Consider the following 21,310-nt stretch of genomic DNA (forward strand, 5'->3'; position numbering starts at 1 on the left):
CTCTTTCTTATCTGCTCCAAAATCTTTTAGAGTAATAACCTAGTCGAATGAAGTGATGGAACTATTTGAATTAAGTAGTAAAACAGAAAATGAAGTAATGACTTAGTTAATGAAGTAATAACAAAGTTAAATAATGAAGTACTCCCTCCGTCCCATTGAAGATGACCCACTTTCCTTTTTGGTTTGTCCCAATCAAGATGACCCATTACTTAAAATGGAAATCCCTTTATCTCTACTTTATTCTCTCTCTCTTACTTTACTCTCTCCACTTAACACACAAAATAAAATTGCATAAAATCCCGTGCCGCCCAAGGAAGGGGTCATCTTCCTTGGGACGGAGGGAGTACTTAATAATCTTACTGAATGAAGTAATAATCTAACTGAAAGAAAGTAATATCCTAGTTGAATGGAAATCTAAATATTGCGATTTCCACACTTGTTCTTCTCTAATTTGAAATGCCTTCGATCAACCGCGACGATTGAGGGAGACAACGCTGCTCTGCAGCTCGTCTAACATCCTCTCCAGCTCGCTCCCTGTGGCCCTATAACCTCATCAATTATCTCCTTTTGCATCTCTTTATTCACCATCTCCCCTATGTTGAACAGTAAGTGCATCACCATGTTATCTACCATCCCCCCCAATCTCTACAATCCATTTAAAGTCAATAATTAGCGGTCAATCATGATGTGCATCAACAAATTTGACTGGATCTTGGTGCACTGGTCCACGTGAAAGAGATAAACACATATACTTCAAGACAAATTCAGGAACAGAGAAGCATACACTCAACTCACAATCAACAAAATTTCGTGACATCCACTAAAAATGAACAACAATGACTCCAGTGAGCAACTCGATTTTGTATGTATCATGCTTGTGTGTGTGTGTCCGTGTTCCAAGTGCAATATACATAACTGTTGTATCAGTAAAAAAAAGAAGAAGATGATGCCTTTAATAAGTCAAGTTGGTTGCAGAAAGGTTCAGCTCTTTATTAAAAAAAGAAGATTTTCCAAATTCAGTGAAAAATGCTCTTATTTTTTTTAAAAAAAAAATGCACAACTCATGCATGAACTAGCTAGATCTGCAAATTGAAGTACACACGAAGCTCATTATCCACAAACAAACACATAAACACAATAAAACAACAAATCAACAACACCATCCCCAAATTCGGCCAGATCACAGCCAGAAGCAGTACAGAGTAATTAAAATCCGATGCGGTTTCTACAAATTATCACAAACAATCAATAAGGTAATGGACTGAAGTAATAACCTAATTGAAATTCAATGAGGTAAAATCCTATTGTGATGAAGTGGTATACTTGTTGAATGAAGTAAATAATGTAACTGACCCAATTGAAGTTCAATGAAGTAAAATCCTATTGTGATGAAGTGGTATACTTGTTGAATGAAGTAAATAATGTAACTGAATGAAGTAGTAATAATCTAGGTGAATGAAGTAATAATGTAACTGAATGAAGTAATAGTCTAGTTGAATGAAGTAATTTAGACTTTTATTTCACTAGGGCTTGCGAACCATAGAAATTCTAAATCATCTTTCAAGCCATAAAATTCTAAATCGTCTTTCTCTCGTCACTTACGGACAAGATAGCCCCCCTCACAAAGTACTTCTTTTTCCATTCAACAATAATATATTTAAATGTACGTATTTGATCAATATTACCTTCAATAAGCTGAAAAAATCATCATTCCTGCTTGCAAGTCATTCATGTTAACCTCATCCACCACAACAATAACAACAAAAATCATCATTCAACCAGAATTTAAGTTCATTCACTTCATTTAAAAAGGTAATTTAGTTCATCATAAGTACGTGATCGGATACACTTTATATTATCATTTCATATTAACCGGCATTTGTTCATTGAACATGTTATTAATTCATTCAACTAGATATTTGGTTCATATTAACTAAAGCTATACACAAACTTATGCATAAAACACAGTTAAGGTCACGTTACTTCATTCAACCTGCGGATTACTTCATTCAGCCAAACTGTTACTTCATTATAGATTTGTTTATACAACAAACATGAAAAAATCGAAAAAATATCCACCAACAAGAGATTTTTCATCAATATTAAAAACATATATCAAATTCAGAATTGGCTATAATTGGCAAGGATTCAAAATTCAGAATTGGCTAAAATTGGCTAGGATTTCAGAATTCAGGCTAAAAACTTACCAGTATCAAAATAACATCCAATTTGACTAGAATTCAGAATTGAAAAAACTATATCAGGATTTCAAAAAAAGCCCTAGCATTTCAGAGAAAGAGAGAGAGAGAGAAATTCTAACGGAATTCACCAAATCCCACCGTTGATGTCGTTGATGTAGTACTACTTCACTGGCGGAGGCAAATCCTCCGGCAGTGGATCGAGATCGAAGCTCCACATCCACCGCAGAATTTGTTGGTGTTGTTCCTACTACATCGACATGCTGATGCATTTCACGTGGAATTCTCCATGGATGAGTGAAGTGAGTGTTTTGTGTGACTTGTAAGGAATATCAAGCTTCCTGGGTCCAGCGAATCCACTAGAGCACGGGGTCTATGAACTCACGGAACGTTGGAAGATCTCGGTCGTTGGAGACACATAATACCTCTTCAAAACCCTCAACCACATATACTAAAATTAGCACAGGGAAGTAGGGATCGATCCCACAGAGATGAATGCGCAAGTAAACATGTTCAAAGACTCGGGACTATTTTTGGGTTGGCTGCTGCCATGCAATTTGGGTTGAGGAAATTAAACTAGACTTGGTGTTGAAATTTTGCTATGCCAACAACTAGATCTAAGAACCACTTCCTAAATTTACCTAGACCTGGGAAAACAACCGACGGTGGGGACCATTTACTGAAAAGGTAAAATACGGATGAAAAGCTGGAAAACAACTAACTAAAGTACTAACTAATAGCGACATCATCTTCTCCAACAAATGGCATGAAACTTCCAGTAAAATAGAGTGAGAACGTAATTCAAAGTGAAGCAACAAAAATTAAGGCGACGAAATCGAAAAAACAATTAAAACTAAAGCAGATCTACGGCTACTAGACGAAGTAAAGTAAAAAGAAAGCAGAAAGTTCAAAATCCATGCAAAACTTGGTTTCCCCTGTTCAGATCCACACTCCGGATGCTAAATCCACTCCGGATCCAAGCATCCGAAACAAACTCATTCCAAAATTATATCCATAACTACAGATTCGCCGATTCACCACAGATCAACAACAACAGCACAAATCCACAACCTATTTCCCAGATCAAGCACATAAACATCCAAACAGAGCATAACATTTAACTTCTGAAATAAACCTCAAAACACAGAATCAACGTAATTCAACACAAAATAAACACCATCATGACGTAAACGAAATGCATAGACAACGGTAAGTAGCAAACAACCACTCGACTTCAGAAACGTTGAAGTTCGACGGAATAACAGTGTAAAAACTGAATGTAAACTGATTGTATCTTCGCCCTTCGTGAGGACGGTGTTACCACTAACTCTCTCCGAAGATGAAACCTCTAACTATCCCAGAATCCCCCTTTTCCCAAGTGTGTGTGAGTGTGTGAGCTGAGAGCAAATCATGTATGTTTCGTGTGCTGCATGCTCCTCTTTATTTAGGCGTGGAAGTGGATCCAACAGGGTGTGAATAGTCTTCGTTACCCTCAGCTTTTGACTCCCTTCGTCCAGCCATTTTTCTCTTTAATTCTGCTCACTTTCCTTCGTTTTTCTTCGCTGGTCCGCTGCCTTCAGCTCTTCTTGGACCTAGCAATTCCTTTACACACTTGGCTTAAAACTTGTGTTAGACCCAACAAAAAAGTGATTTTTCACCACATAACCGATGCAAGAAATTAGCCTTATCAAAATGCTCACACTTAAACCATACTTGTCCTCAAGTATAAAGACAAGAAAAAAAGAATAAGGTGAATTTCAACGCATGGTTATCCCCTGACCGACTCTCTAGACTCTAACTTAACACATACTCCTAGACCTAGACATAAACTGACGCACAAATAACAAACACTTACATAAAAAAAACACGTAAACACATATGCATGAACTAGCTTCAACTTTTAGGCAACCGTCCCCACAAGATTAAGGTCAATCCAACAGGCTGCACTTCTCCAAATTTTCCCCTTCCCTTCTTCTACCTAATCAATCTGTCAGTTTGTCAAGATAGCCTTTCACCTCCCCAATTGTTGGATTCACTCGATCACTCATTCATCACCAGGGATGTTAGGACCGACTCTCTCATAAGTTATTGTCATACCACTGAAGCGTCGGGTTATGAGAGTTTTCTCCTTTCTACACTTCGTTTCCCTTCTTTTTTTTGCTGGGTCAGGTTACTATTGCTTCCTACCCTTAGACATATTTCCCCTGGACTTCGTCCAGCTTATACCTCCTCTCTTTTTTTTTCATTCATTTTTTCTCTCTGATGTGTGTGGACCAATGTCAACCGAGGCAAGGGGCGATTTTCGATACTTCGTCACCTTTACAGATGACTACTCGAAAATCGGATACATCTATTTGATGCGCTACAAGTCTGAAACTTTTGACAAGTTCAAGGAGTTTAAGTCTAAAGTAGAGACGCATCATGGTAAGAGTATCAAATGCCTGCGATCTGATCGCGGAGGCGAATACCTAAGTGCCGAGTTTTTGGACTATTTATCAGTGGCGGGAATTGAATCCCAAACGACTGCGCCGGGCACACCCCAGCAGAATGGCGTGGCTGAAAGAAGGAACAGGACCTTATTGAATATGGTCCGATCGATGATGAGTTATGCACGGTTACCTGTTTCGTTTTGGGGTCACGCTTTGCTTTCAGCAAACTATCTTTTAGACAACTTACCTTCTAAATCAGTTCCTACTACCCCGTATGAGTTGTGGAATGGGCGTAAGCCCAATCTGGAACATCTCAGAGTATGGGGGTGTCCGGCTCATGTATTGGAAAAGGATCCAACTAAGCTGGAATCTAGGACGGAGGTTTGTGTGTTTATAGGATACCCTAGAGGAACGAAAGCTTATGAATTCTATAGTCTCAGAGATCAGAAAGTGATTGTGAGCACCCATGCCACATTCTTAGAGGAAGATTATGTAATGAATCATAAGCCCAGCAGTGAGATAGCTCTTGAAGAGCTCACTCAAGTTATAACTTCCATTAACCAAGAACAATTACCTAGTGTACAAACAATTCCAGAAATTTCAACTAATACACCAAATATTGTAGTGCCGCGCCGCAGTGGGAGGGTCTCTCATGAGCCCGATAGATACATTGGTTTGGGAGAGTGCATGGATCACTCCTCGGACAGCAATGTACTCGATCCCTGGAATTTTGCAGAGGTGCAGGCAGATGTCGATCATTGCGAATGGGTGAAAGCAATGGATTCGGAACTACAATCAATGGTAGACAAAGACATCTACGTTTTGTCTGTCCTACCCGAAGGCTGTACTGCCATTGGGAGCAAGTGGATATACAAACGTAAACGTGGACCCGATGGAAGAGTTAAAGTCTTCAAGGCAAGACTAGTGGCTAAGGGGTATACCCAAAAGGAAGGCATCGATTACGATGAGACCTTCTCCCCAGTGGCCATGCTCAAATCGATCCGTATACTTTTGTCTATAGCAGCTTACATGGATTGGGAAGTATGGCAGATGGACGTTAAGACTGCGTTTTTAAACAGGAGTCTTGAGGAGACCATCTACATGGAACAACCCGAAGGCTATGTAGTAAAGGGCAAGGAACACATGGTTTGGAAGCTTAAGAAGGCCATTTATGGCCTCAAGCAAGCATCTAGATCATGGAACCAGTGTTTCGATCAAACTGTTTAAAAGTTTGGATTCGAAAAATGCCCTAATGAAAGTTGTGTGTATAAGAAGGTTGAAAAGGGAAATGTTGTGTTCTTAGTTTTGTATGTAGATGACATTCTTCTAATTGGAAACAATAAAAAGATGTTGTCATCAGTGCGAACCTGGTTGTCCAGCCAGTTCGAGATGAAAGATATGGGTGATGCGGGACACATTCTCGGTATCAAGGTTCTTAGGAACCGAGGTAAGAGAATGTTGTGCTTATCCCAAGAATCTTACATCGAAACGGTACTTAGACGCTTTAGCATGCAAGATGCCAAGAAAGGTTTCCTACCTTTCAGACATGGCATCCAGTTATCTCAAGAGATGTGTCCTAAGACAGCATCTGAGATAGCAGAGATGAGAAGAATACCATATGCCTCGGCAGTTGGTAGTCTCATGTATGCTATGCTTTGTACTAGACCCGATATCTGCTTTGCTGTTGGCATGGTAGCAAGATATCAATCAAATCCCGGCCAAGGACATTGGACTGCCGTAAAGAACATACTCAAGTACCTTAATCGGACTAAGGACTATGTTCTAGTTTACAATGCAGCCGAGCTCTGTCCTTTAGGATATACAGATTCAGACTTTCAGGCTGATCTAGATTCGAGGAAATCAACTTCCGGATATGTGTTTACCTTAGGAGGTGGAGCTATAGTTTGGAAGAGTGTAAAGCAGAAATGCATTGCAGACTCTACCATGGAAGCCGAGTATGTGGCCGCTTCGGAGGCTGCAAAGGAGGCTGTATGGCTTAAGAACTTCCTTCTTGACTTAGGTGTGGTTACGAATATGCCCAAGAGCATCACCGTTTATTGTGATAATTCTGGTGCTGTGGCAAATTCGAGGGAACCACGGGCTCACAAGGCAAGCAAGCACATAGAGAGGAAGTATCATATCATTCGAGATATAGTGCAGAGAGGAGACATAGAAGTGGTCAAGATTCAGTCAGAAAACAACCTGGCAGATCCTTTCACGAAGGCATTAGCGGTAAAGCCGTTTGAAAGCCATGTTGAAGGAATGGGAGTTCGACTAATTCAAGACCTCAATCCGCTTTCAGTATAAGTGGGAGATTTAGACGTTAGCACATTTTTTGTATACTCGAAAGGCTTATTAAAGGAAAAGGCTTCTAAGTTGAAATACATCATATCTTCAATTACTCTCACTAAGGAGATCATGCCGTATTATATTCACCAGCTCATGCGACACAAACAAAACCTAGACTTAACGACTCTTAACATGCTGAACAAATACACGCATTGACTCCCCTCCCCCTCCCACTTCACTCAAGCTTGTCCCCAAGCCATCGTCGTAAAGGGGGAAACAGGGTAGTCACAACAAACAATTAATCCAAATAAAACTTCTCACACTTAGACCGAGCATCGGGCTAAGTGGGAGAAAACAACAGGAAAACAAAAAACATAAACTTCTCACACTTAGACCAAGCATTGGGTTAAGTGGGAGAAGGTAAACATATATAGCAATTATTAACAGAGACACAGATAATAACACAGACATAAAAAAACAAAAAAAAATACGCTAATACAGAAAATAAAAGTTACTTGGTCATGGGGGAAAATCACTTCTGGGTCTGGCTCCCTCGAGAGCCAGACTGGGGTGGGATTCCGGGTCGGGTCATCTTCACCTTCTTTTTCGCCGGCAGCTCCGGCTCTTCTTCCTCTTTCTCTTGCTGATCGGACACTGGTTTCTTTTGTTAGAGTTTGTATACTAGAAATCACGTTTCGAGTGATTGAATACTGTAAAACTCTTATTTTATTTTCCAATAAATAAAACAGATTATTTTTGTCATAATGTTGTTATGTTTTACATTTAATGGATGTTAATGCATGTTTAAATGTATAAGTTAACTTAACAAAGTCTAAGTCTTTTGTTTTAGTAGACTGGTTGTGGGCGTCGTCCACTTTAAGGTAATACGGTCAGTTCTAAACAAAGAAAAAGATGAATTTCACAACCTAGATGGAATTTGACTACCCATCGAGAAAGGTTGCAATGTCAGTCCGCATATTTCTAAGCCTTACTGAAATAAGATGACATTGGTGTGGTATAGCACTGAACGGATCTAACAGCAAGACTTGCCTTAGGCTATCTACTGAAAGGCGAGGTCTTGATAAATATTTATTTCTTAATCAATGTAGGTTAGCATTGAGCATACGGTATTGATTATGCATTGCTTTGACTTATCAAATGGTGCGGGTTTTTCGTAACCCAATTATCCTGATATATTGGGTAGTGGTGATCGATACCTAGCGATGCTAGGATTGCTATTATATTGAATCGTGCACGAGGTGAGTCTCGTTTGATAATGTCCTCAAGAGGAGCGCGAAACGAAGTTTTATTATTCGGAACCTAGCTAGTTGGAGTATGATTACTCTATGAATAATAAATAAGTGTTTCATGCTAAGTCCACTCTTGGAATTAATAAGAAGTTAATTAATTAAGTCAATAGCAGACATTAATTAATTAATGGACATATTAATCTTAAGCACGGGAAATGAAAGATAAACGGAAACCCGGATTACTTATAATTTCGGATTTGGATGGGGAGAGTTCAATATTACTTCTGTAGTGGCTGCTCGTAATATTCCAATTATAACTTATATTAAATTGTGGGTTCAATTTAATTAGTAAAAAGTAAATTGGATGAGCCCATATCCAAAGCCTTCCATAGATCCCTGTCTGGGCCCAAAAGGAACTTAATATAAATAGGAGAATAAAGGAGACAGAATTAACAATTTGTTTTTCTCAAATTTTCAAAAATTTCGAAAACTCCCAGCTGTAGGAGATTTCGAATTTCAGTCCTATTCCAAAAAGGATTTCTTCTGTCTTCTTTATTTAAGTCCTAGTATTCTAGTAAGATCAGCCCACACTGATATTGGAGTACAGTTCGGGAACCAGAGAGAAGATTTGTGGTTTAGTACTCAAAGCATCACGTGGAGAAGTAGCTAGCCATCTTCAATTCTTTGGAGAATTAATTAGGTATTTTTCTGCTCCGTAGAAAAGCATGTTTTAGGTTTTCAATATTCTTAAAGCATGATTAATTCAAGTTATGAGTATGATACATGTGAAAATTACGCGAATAGATTTTGTCTAAATAATCTGCTAAATAGATCTGATTATTATGTGATTTGTTAAGAACGCACGCTTCCGCTGCCAGCACCAGCATCTTTAACATCAGGGACTTTGACTTGAATGAGATTAACACTGGCTTAGACACGGATGGGGTGACCACTTGCTTGAGCTGGTGTGTGGGTTGCTGGAGGGAAGAACTGCCTTGGCCGGGCTGCTTGACCTCACTGCCTGATCCAGGAAGAACCTTCTGCTGGGTCAGGGGGAGTGTCTTTTCCAACCATTTCAACATTTTCATTATCAGCTCCACAGCCTCCGTCATCCGCTCATTCTGCTTGGATGACTTCACCTCCAAGTCTGCAATGTTCCCCCGCAGTGTCTTCACCTCCTCTCTGTTCCCACTTAATTCCTTCCGCATCCCACCAAGCTCTCTCACCATCTCCTTTCTCATCACTTGCATCTCCTTCCTCAACTCCTGCACATCCTTCCTCAGCTCCTCGACCTCCTCACTGGGCACAGCCTCCACTGCCTCCGTCTCCGTTTTCACCTTGTCTCCTACCTCGTAGAAGAAATTCTCTTTGCCGTGAGATTGGAGCAACCTTTTGTTGAAAAAGTATTCAACACTGAAAGTCTCCGGGGGCTCGCACTTTACGACCAAAGGAACGGTTTTTGCAATCTTTAGGTTGATATTCCGCTGGAGGTAGGCGCTGAGGAGGTGGCAGGTATACATATGTCGAGTAGGGTTGCTTGTCATTTGATGACATGCTTGAGCCAGCCAGTACCCTAGATGCACCTTCACGCCTCTCACCATGCACCAAGTGAAGTAGAGGTCGGTAGTTGTCAGGGCTGAGTTCGCTGTGCCCATTAGATTATAGATGATAAATGTCTGGGCGAATCGAAGGATGCGGTCTTCAATGTGTGAGGCCTTGGAATAGCTGGATTTGAACGTTCCTGCCTTGGAGTGGGTGACCAGCTCCCATGTTTCCTGCACTTTAAACCCTGGCGTATTCTTTGGTACGCCGACCATCCTCTCATTCCAGATTCCTTCGTCATCTTCAGCCTTGGTAAACAACCCCATCCTTAATGACCACTCTCTGATGCTTATTTCATGTTCTTCGTTGAAAATCCTGAATGTGATGGAGTCCGCGTCGGGGTCAGAAGTGTTCTTTAGTCGGAACATTGAGAAAAACTCCCGAGCTAAGTCTACGGGCACCTTCTCCTGGCTGTGCTTCAATAACCACTCAAATCCGATTGCGTAGATACACGCGCGGAAGTCTTCATCACATGCGATCATCCTATGTTCTTTGGAGCTGTACTGCTTGCCAGACTTAGCCATCTTCCCTGCACTGCATCTCTCTTTGTACGCCGTGGCCCGTTTCTGATCGTCGAAGCGCCTCATTGACTCCAGCAGTTCCCTAGTCAGCCACACCTCCGGGCGCTCATGGCTAAACTCCTCATCAGATTCTCCAAGTTTGGAATTGGACCCAGGAGTAGGCTCGGCTTGTTCCTCGGAAGAGGGAGCTTCGGTCACTGGGGAAAGGGGCTCCTCAACCTCCTTGACGGAGGGAGCTTTCCTTGACCGCTTCGACTGCGTCGCAGCTGCCTTACCTTTCCTCGCCCTTTCCTAGGCCAGGCGACGATCCTCCGCCTCTTCAGCTTCTGTCCCTCGGGCAGGGAATTACTTTTTCTCGGAATAGACCAAGTCATCTACTTCGTCTAGCAGACTCCTCCTGGCCCTTCGCCTCTCTGCTCTCTCGTCCACCCGGGGTTTGTCTTCTTCCTGGTCATCCACCAGGTCCATAATCAGATCTTGCCCTTCCTCGACGAGCTCCGCTACTCCAGTAGTATTTAGGTCTGTCTCTTCCAAAAGTTTTTCCGGGGTTTCCCCCACATCATCCACCATTGGGGTCCCCCCCTCGATATAAACAGGGGATTCCCTCCTGACATCACTCGGGTCGCCCCCTCCTCCATCGGTTCAGGGGTCGCTCCCCTAAAATCCCTTGGGGTTTCATCCCCGGTTTCCATAGGGGTTTCCCCCTCAGCAAACTCTACCAAACCAGGGGTTTCCCCCTCAACAAATTCTACAATAACAGGGGTTTCCCCCACAGCAACTTCTTCTCGAATAGGGGTTTCCCCCTCAGCAACTCCACCTTCTTATCACCATCACTTAGTCCACCATCCGCCGCCAGTTCACCCGTCTCTTCCCTCTTGTCCGCCTCCAGTGTACTCGTGCTTGGAGCGGTTTCTGCTTGTTGAGAACCAGAGTCCGGTACCCTGGTTGAATCTTGAGGCCTCTCGTCGTGGGGAACTGCGGGTTGTACCGTCGAATCCGCTGGGATCGTCGGTGGTGGTATGGCCGCCGTGGATGTCATCAGGCTGCCAGTAGAACCGCGTCGTACACCTCCGGCTGCGAACTTCTGGTGGCCTGAGTTTGATCCATCACCGTAAATCTGAAATCAAAAGAAAAACTAGGCAGAATCGGGTTAGGGTTTGTATTTCTTGAGAGAGAAACAAAGTAGAGAGAAGGGAGAGAAAATGCAGTTCGTCGTTTGGGGATTATTGGAGAGAGAAACTGCCGGTTGGCCTTTTTGGTGAAAAGATGGTGCGGTTGCAGGCGTGATGTAAGCAACAGTACACCTCCCATAAATATCGGCCAATTTGAAATTTGAATTATCTCCATCCCTCCTAAAATTCCTTCTCTAGACTCTCCTTCCCTAGCTGATTTCCCTGACCACGACTTTACACTTAAAAAGAAATTGAAGACGCCAGACTCCTAGGTCAAGGATAGAATACAAGACAACGGTTTTCCTGCGGAGTCTGGTGCTTCGAAAATATTTTTGGAAGATTTACATTTTATATATATTTTTTTCGATTTTTCCTATGTTTAAAACGCAATTAAACTATTTACACATTCCTTTTGAGTATTCCCGAGATCCCCTGGTTCAGTGTATATATTTAAAATGTAAGCCAATTTACCTAACCCAGGAATTCATCGAGAATACTTCCTTGTCTGACTAGGTGATAATAGGGAGTGCGCGTAGTGGCACTTCCTCCACTACACACAACTCATAATTATCCCTATAGACTTTTACTCTGTGACTATTAACAAGAAAAGGGATAGAGTTAGAGGCACTTCCCTGGATCTCTACAGCTCCATTCGCGCGGAGGCTGACAATAGTATATGGACCGATCCACTTAGACTTCAACTTCCCTGGCATCAGCTTGAGCCGGGATTGGAAAAGGAGCACCTTCTGTCCCACATGGAGTTCCTTGATCCGGAGATTCTTGTCATGCCATAACTTTGTCCTTTCCTTATACCACATAGCAGACTCATAAGACTCCAGCCTCAGTTCCTCCAGTTCTTATAACTGTAACTTCCTTTCTTCTTCACAAGCCGAAGGCTTCATATTCATCTCTTTTACTGCCCAGTACGCCTTGTGCTCTATACTCACGGGCAGGTGGCACATTTTTCCAAACACCAGCCTATAAGGCGACATTCCGATAGGAGTCTTGAAAGCAGTTCTGTAGGCCCATAATGCATCACCGAGCCTCTTACTCCAGTCTTTCTTTGACGGATTAACTGTCTTCTCCAATATTGCCTTGAACTCGCGATTAGAAATTTCTGCTTGGCCGTTTGACTGAGGGTGGTACGGGGAGATACTCTATGGTGAACACCATATTTCTTCATCAGAGCCTCGATGGTGCGATTATAGAAATGTGTTCCTTGGTCTGAGACGATGGCTCGAGGAACTCCGTATCTGTTGAAGATATTGGCCTTCAGAAATTTTGCCACCTCCTTCGATTCACATGTCGTGGTGGCCTTAGCTTCTGTCCATTTAGACACATAGTCTACTGCAACCAATATATATGTGTTCCCACAGGATGATGGAAAAGGTCCCATGAAGTCCATCCCCCATACGTCGAAGATTTCGCAGATAATCACCGGGACCTGAGGCATCTCGTCCCTCCTTGAAATTCCCCCTGTCTGTTGGCACCTCTCGCAACACTGACAAAACTCGAAGGCATCTTTATTAAGCGTCTAGTACCTTCCTCGCTGTTTTCCTTGGTCCAAAGTGACCTCCACATGCCAAAGTGTGGCAATGATTCAGCACATCTCTTTGTTCCCATTCGGGAATGCAGCGTCTGATCACTTGATCTGAGCACATCTTCCATAAGTACGGATCATCCTAAAAGTAATATTTAGCTTCACTTTTAATTTTCAACTTATGGGCCCGGGAAACTTCTTCTGAACTTGGCACCTCTCTCGTGACCAAGTAGTTTGCCAAATCAGCGAACCATGGTTCTGCGTTTAGTGTTCGCTTCCCTTTGTCGGATTTTTCTAGACCGGTTAATGCCAATACTGCCTCCCAACTGATTGGTCTAGGAAATTCCCCTAGATGATACAAATGCTCTTCAGGAAAAGCATCGGGTATGGCCTCTTCCGTTTCCCCTTGAAAAATTCTGCTCAAGTGATCGGCTACTCTATTCTCTGTTTCTCTTTTGTCTCTCACTTCCCAATCAAACTCCTGCAAAAGCAACACCTAACGGATTAACCTCGGCTTAGACTCCTTCTTAGCTAGTAAGTACTTTATTGCTGCGTGATCCGTGAAAACTATAACCCTCGACCCAAGAAGATAGGGTCGAATTTTTCGAACGAGTATACGACAGCCAACATTTCCTTCTCCGTGGTATCATAGTTCTTCTGAGCTTGATTTAGAGTCTTGGATGCATAGAAGTTTTCCCGTCTATCTTCTGCCCTAGGACAGCTCCCACAGCGAAATTACTCGCGTCGCACATTATCTCAAAAGGATGATTCCAGTCTGGCGCCCTGATTATTGGTGCTGACACGAGTCTGTCCTTAAGCAGTTGAAAGGCCTTCTTGCACCCTTCGTCAAAGACGAATTCTACATCGTTGTGCAACAAATGAGTGAGCGGTTGCGCGATTTTCGCGAAATACCTGATAAACCTCCTATAAAAACCCGCGTGACCCAGGAAGCCTCTAACTTCTTTTTGGTTCGTGGGGTAAGGTAACTTTGATATCACATCTACCTTTGCCTTGTCCACCTGTATTCCTCTTTCAGAAACCACGTGACCCAGGACAATACCTTCAGTCACCATGAAGTGGCATTTTTCGAAATTCAAAACTAGGTGCTTCTCCTGGCATCTTTTCAATACTAGGTCAAGGCTGGCCAAACAAGTGTCGAATGAATCCCCGTATACGGTAGAATCATCCACGAATATCTCAATGCATACTTCAAGCAAATCCGAAAAAATACTCATCATACACCGCTGGAACGTTCCTGGTGCGTTACACAACCCAAACGGCATTCTTCGGTATGCATACGTACCAAAAGGGCACGTGAATGTGGTCTTCCCTTGATCTTCGGGGTTAACGTAGATCTGAAAATAGCCACTGTATCCATCAAGGAAGCTAAAATACTGTTTGCCAGCCAACCTTTCTAACATCTGATCAATGAAAGGTAGGGGAAAGTGATCCTTCTTCGTGGCCTCATTCAGCTTCCTGTAGTTGATGCACACCCTCCACCCCGTTACCAGCCTAGTGGGCACCAACTCGTTCTTTTCATTCTTGACAACCTGTATTCCAGACTTTTTGGGCACCATATGGACAAGACTGACCCACTCACTGTCCGGAATGGAGTAAATGATCCCTAGAGAGAGCAATTTCAACACCTCCTTCAGAACTTCCTCTCGCATGTTCGGATTCAGTTTCCGTTGTGCGTCTCGGTGAGCCTTCACACCCTCTTCTAAACGGATGTGGTGCATACAAAGATCAGGGTTGATTCCTACTAAATCAAAGAGGGTCCACCCTATTGCTTTTTTGTTCCGCCTGATCACTCCCAATAATTCCTTCTCCTGCTCCTTGGTCAAGTTACTGTTGACTATTATTGGGAATGCCTCATTCTCTTCCAAGTAAGCATACTTGAGACCTGGTGGGAGTGTCTTCAGTTCCTTCTTGGTGTTGTTCGTCTCCTGGGGCAAGGGATTTTTTTTTGCACTATCAGGTAATGTCTCCTTCCCAGACCCAGGAGAATTCTCCAGACTAGCCACATGGGCTGATCCCCTTGATCTAGCTAACTCGGGATTTTTGCAAAACTCCATGATGGCTTCTGCTAGTTCCTCATCTGTCAATTCCATTGTATTCATTGCTGCACACCACTTTACAACTTCTCGGTCGATCAAATGGCTCAACTCCGAGTTGTCAATTTGTTCTTGTATCAATTCTGTCTCAAGATATTCTTGGACCAGGGGGTTAATGACATCTATAGCATACAAATTCTCAACATCTAATGGCCTTTTCATTCCCTCATCTATGCTAAATGTATATTTTTCTACATTATAGTCCAAGCAAATCGTTCCATCGAAGACATCGATAATGGTCTTAGCAGTGCGTAAGAATGGTCTCCCTAAAAGCACGCCACTAGACTCAACAGACTCATTATCATTCATTTTGATAACATAGAAATCAGCAGGATATAGAAAATCATGCACCTTAACTATGACATTTTCTAACACACCTTCAGGACAGATGCAAGTTCTATCTGCTAACTGGATTACCACCTTGGTGGCGACCATCCTCACCCCTGTCAGTTTCTTGTAGATCGAAAGCGGTAAAACATTTATAGACGCCCCTAGATTACTGAAGATGCTACTTTTTTGTTTAGACTGTGTGCACAGAAAAGAATAACAAGTTTCCTAGGTCCAGCAAATCCACTAGATCACAGGGTCTACGAACTCACTGGTCGTTGGAAAATCTCGGTCGTTGGACACACAGAATACTTCTTCAAAAACCCTCAACCACTTATACTAAAACTTAGCACAGGGAAGTAGGGATCGATCCCACAAAGATGGATGCGTAATGAACATACTCAAGGATTTGGAAATTGTTTTTGGGTTGGCTGCTGCCACGCATTTTTTTGGGTTGAGAAAATTAGACTAAACTTGGAATTGAAATCTGCTACGCTAACAGCTAGATCTAGGCAGAACAGAAATCATGCATGTAACTGAAATCGAGACAATCAGTAGATCTAAGAAACTATTCTAAATTACCTAGACCTGGGAAATAAACTGACGGTGGGGACCATGGCTGAAAAAGTAGAGTACGGACGAAAAGCTGGAAAAACAACTAACTAAAGTACTAACTAACAGTGACATCATCTTCTCCAATTCAAATTGCACAAAAACTCAGAAGAAACAGGTACAAAGCGTAATCGGAAAACAGAGCAGACTGGATTTTAGCAATTTAACGAAGAACAATTAGGAAGTAAACAGATCTACGTCTACTAGACGAAGTAAAACAGAAAGAAAATAGAAAACTAAAAAAAATCCATGCACAACTTGAATCCCCTGTTCAGATCCAACCTCGAATGCTAAATCCACTCCGGATCCAAGCATCCGACACAAACTCCGGCCAAAAACATTCCATAACTTCAGATTCAACAAACAACCTCCGATTAACAACAACAACACAGATCTACAGCCAAATTCCCCAGATCAAGCACCAAAGTGACAAAAACAGAGATTAACATGCAACTTGCCGAAATAAAACTTCAAACAACAGGATCAACGTAGATGAACACGAGATAACACCAATATAACAGAAACTAAAGGAATGCATAGATAATCAGTAACAGCAACAACCAAATCGACTTCTGAAACGCGAAGTTCGAAAGAAATAAAGTGCATAAAAAAACAAAAGTAAATAGATTGTATCTTCGCCCTTCACGCGGACGGTGTTACGACGGACGTTCTCTGAAGATGAGACCCTTAAAACCCTAAACTACCCCAGAACTCCCATTTCCCAAGTGTGTGTGTTGTGTGTGAGCTAAGAGCGAGAATGTATCTCTTTGGCGTGTGCTGCATGCTCCGTATTTATAGGCGTTGAAGTGGTGCCCAGCGAGGTATAGATAGTCTTTGTTGCCCTCAGCTATTGACTCCCTTCTTCTAGCCTCCTTTTCCTTCAATTCTGCTCACTTTTCCTTCATTCCTTCGCTAGTCCGTTTCCTCCAGCTTCTCCTGGATCTAGCGATTCTGTCACACACCTGGCTTAAAAACTGTGTTAGACCCAGTAAAATATAGTGTTTTTCACCACTTAACCGATGCATAAAATTAGCCTTATCAATTACACATAGCATGCTCGACTCTGATATCTCCTAGAGAAATGGGTAATGTGAACATACCTGGGTTTGTGCATTTCGAAGGCATCCTTCTCTTTTGTATCACAGCAGACATGTTTTCCCCGATCACAATCTTTCCATCTGGCTTGGTCTTCCCAGCTATGAATTCCTTGATGAACTTGCTAAAGGCATGCATCTTCAGGGCTTGCAAGAAGGGCAGGTTGATTTCCAGCTTGCTAAAAATTTCCATGAGGTCCTCTGTATCATCCTTCTTCTTCTTGGCTTCCCCTCGGTATGGAAACGGCTTTGCTCGCTTTACCGCATTTGTGGAACTCCCAGCTGGGTTTTCGCCAGCTTGCCTACTTCCTTCCTTACTTACTGACTCAGGCTCTGGATCTAGGAAAAATGGATCAGCTGCTCGAGGTAAAGATCCCTCTAAATCTCCCTTCTGGAGGTCATCCTGAGCATGAACTTCTCTGGGTCTAGGGCTATCCCCTTGAAACTCTTGACTTTCCTTCCCCTTACTTGCTTGTGCGGTACTTCTTCGTCAATCTCCAGCGTCGGGCCTTCATAGCCCCGCCCTGATCTCAAGGTGATCTGACTAATGTTTGCTCGATCAGGTGGCTTGACTGTGGCAGGGAGTTTTCCTTCATTCCCCCGCATCTCATTCAAAGAAACTGCAATCTGAGACAACTGCTTTGCCATCATGTCCATGGTTGCTTTGTGCTCCAACTGGGCGTCTTGCAGTTTATGCACCACGTCATTGTTAGAATGCAGATTATTCTGCATGAACTGCTGCGAATTCACTAGGTCGTGGACCATGTCATCCAAACTCCTTGGTGGCCTGGAGTTGAATTGATTTGAATTTGATCATTGACCTTGGTTCTGTCCTTGGTTTTGCCGATAGTTCCCTTGATTTCCTTGGTGGTTATTGTATTGGTTGCTAGACCCTTGATTTCCTTGGTGATTTGGTTGGGAATTCTGATAGTTTCCTTGGTTATTCCTCTGGTGAGGTGGCACATAGGAGCTCCCTGAATTGTTCTTATTTTTGCTTCCCCAATTAGTATGGTCCTGATTCCTGTATCCCAATTGCAGTTGCCCCTCTTGATTCCTCCCTGACCAGTTGGACTGCCTCTCTGGAGGGTGTGCATAATTTGTGATCTGCAGTGGGGGCGGCTGACTTTGATAATTGTCAGTCCATCTAAAATTGGGGTGAGTCCTCCATGGGGCCTCTCTTTGCCTTCCTTGGTTCCAACTTCCATCCGGATTCTCCAGCTCCCCATCGAGTTCGCCTGGGCTTGGCACTCCCCTTCACAAGGTTGACCGAAATAAGGTTGAAGTTGCCTTTCCTCTTGACTAGGGGGTTTCTCATTTTCCGATGGAGCATGAGGGTTGTACTTCTCAATTGCATTCAACAGTGCTTTTTCCAATTTATCTATCTTGTCCTCCACTTTCTTGTCATCTTGTTCTGTTACTGCATTGGCCGATCCCCTTCTCAAAATGCTCCGCGGGTTATCATAGGCCTTTTTTGCCTCGATTAATCTCCCCAAGGTCTCTTTGGCTTCACTTGCTTTATTCTTGGTAAAATTTCCCCCGCTCGAGGAATTCATCAAATCCTTTGATTCAGGGTTTGCACCTTCGTAAAACAAATAGTAAGTCTCTGCCTCGATCATCCTGTGGTTCGGACAAACATCCAACAGTCCCTTGAAACGGGACCAATAAGAGCTCAGAGACTCATCATATTCTTGCTTGCACTCCTGGATCTCTTTCTTCAAAGCGTTCGTCTTGTTGGACGAGAAAAAATAATCCAAGAACTCCAGCTTGAAATCCTTCCATGTGTTGATCGAGTCTGGTGGGAGCCTCAGCAGCCAAGTATTAGCCTCCCCCTTAAGGGCAAACGGGACTGCACGCAAACGGTAGTCCTCCTCAGTCGCCTCGTTGGGTCGCTTTTGGATGCTGCACAGCTTACTAAACTCGTTTAGAAATTCGTAAGGACACTCATTCCTTCGTCCAGAGAATGTAGGCAAAACCCCAAGCACATTTGTCTTAATATCGATAGACCTCCGACGCGGGTTTGAGACTATGGCATGGGCGGATTCACCGTCCAGATGCGCGGTGAGTGACCTATCTCCGGATCGGGATCCACTAAATGTGCCATATTCACGTCCTCCTCTTCCTCAGTCTCGGAAGGCTCTGTTTCTGTGGACGACTTCAGGTCTTCTTCTCCTAACGAGTCCCACTCCTTCTCACTTTCTGATTCGAACGGGAATGGGTCTACTGTCCTTAACCCTGATCTGGTAGTGACAGTGGACGTAGACTCCTTGACTTGCCACTTGTATCGGGCGTTTCCTGACCCAGATGAACTAGCCCAACTTCCAGAATGGAAGCCCGTGTTCATAAACTGTCAAGAAAAACAAAATAACAGAAATTAAACTATTTACACCAAATCCTCAAACGCATAAACAATTAACACCATCCATCCCCGGCAACGGCGCCATTTGAAGTGGGTGTTTTGTGTGACTTGTAAGGAATATCAAGCTTCCTGGGTCCAGCGAATCCACTAGAGCACGGGGTCTAGGAACTCACAGAACGTTGGAAGATCTCGGTCGTCGGACACACAGAATACCTCTTCAAAACCCTCAACCACATATACTAAAATTAGCACAGGGAAGTAGGGATCGATCCCACAGAGATGAATGCGCAAGTAAACATGTTCAAAGACTCGGGATTATTTTTGGGTTGGCTACTGCCACGCAATTTGGGTTGAGGAAATTAAACTAGACTTCGTCTAGCTTATACCTCCATTATAATTTTTTTTTTTTTACAACGCCCCATATGTGCTTCCAAGTTTGTAGGCTTATCACTCTTGATGGTGACTTAACAAATATTTGACATTGTGACACTTTTTAGGCTAGGAGGGCTAACTAGGGATTAAGACAAAAGTATATACACTTGTGAAGGGGAGAACAAAGAATGCCTAACGTCATCTCCTAAATTCACATTCACTATGTAGATTTAATATGATTAGGAGCAAGTTCTAGAAACAACAACAAGCATATGATAAAAAAATCACACAAAAAAGAAGTTTTGGCTCAAATCTCACTCGGGTAATAGCATGAATCAAGGCAAACAAGCAATTCATTACTTATGCACCTATTACTCAAACCCTTAAGTCAAAGACCATGATAGCTTAAAAGATGGATGATGTTTTTATCATTAACAACTAGTCTTTACCCCAAGAAACCAAATTTTTTTTTCAATTCAAGCCTCAAAATTTTCAATCAATCACAACCAAACAAAACAATTCTATCCTAAAACAAAATAAAAAGCAACAAAAGACAACTAATCAATCTAAAGCAATAAAATAAGTACCTCGTTAGTATCCCTATCCACCATCTCTCCCCCCAAACTTATTCAAAGCTATGCAAAGAATAAGTTTGAAAAGTTGGTGGAGAAGGGAGACTTACATGGTATGCAAGCAACACAAAACACACCAAAAACAAACTAAAACGATAAAATTAAAAGTTACCTACTAGGGGTTACCTCCCCTACAGTGCCTTTGGTTATCGTCGTTGGCTCGACGTCCTCCATGAGCTGCATCATGTCACGCCATAAATGATGGTGTTGGCTTTTCTGTCAATCTTGGAAGCATAGGATCTCGGCAATCTCTTCTTCCACCAAGTATTCTTCAGTGCTCCATCAGAAATTTTGGTTTCCACTTCGGGTGAATTTTCAGCTTTTGTTTTCTTCTCTTTCACTTTAGAATTCGATGCAGCCTTTCCTTTAGAAATTGATCCACCACATGAACCACACATCCACTGCGGCAAAGAAAAATCCCCAAATGTGGACTCAATTTCTTGTGCCTTTTGGACTTCTACAACATGCACAGCTTTGCACTCCTTCTTCGTAACCAGTTCCTCTTCCTCACGACTCTTCATAGCATTGTAGATAGATAAGATGTGGCGTTTGTTGCCCATATGAAGAGTGAGCTCTCCCCTCGCTATATCTATCAATGCTTTTCCCGTTGCAAGGAATGGACGCCCCAGGATAAGCGGTACATTCACGTCTTCTCCCATATCCAACACTACAAAATCGACGGAAAATATGAAGTCGTGTACCTTCACAAGAACGTCCTCAACAATTCCTTTAGGATAGGTGATGGTTCTATCTGCCATCTGCAGTGTGATTGTAGTTGGCTTGAGAGTGTCGATCTTCATCT

The sequence above is a fragment of the Salvia hispanica genome, chromosome 1 (assembly GCF_029641045.1).
Source record: "Salvia hispanica isolate PSC_SH4W2 chromosome 1, Shi_PSC_v1, whole genome shotgun sequence".
Taxonomy (NCBI): Eukaryota; Viridiplantae; Streptophyta; class Magnoliopsida; order Lamiales; family Lamiaceae; genus Salvia; species Salvia hispanica.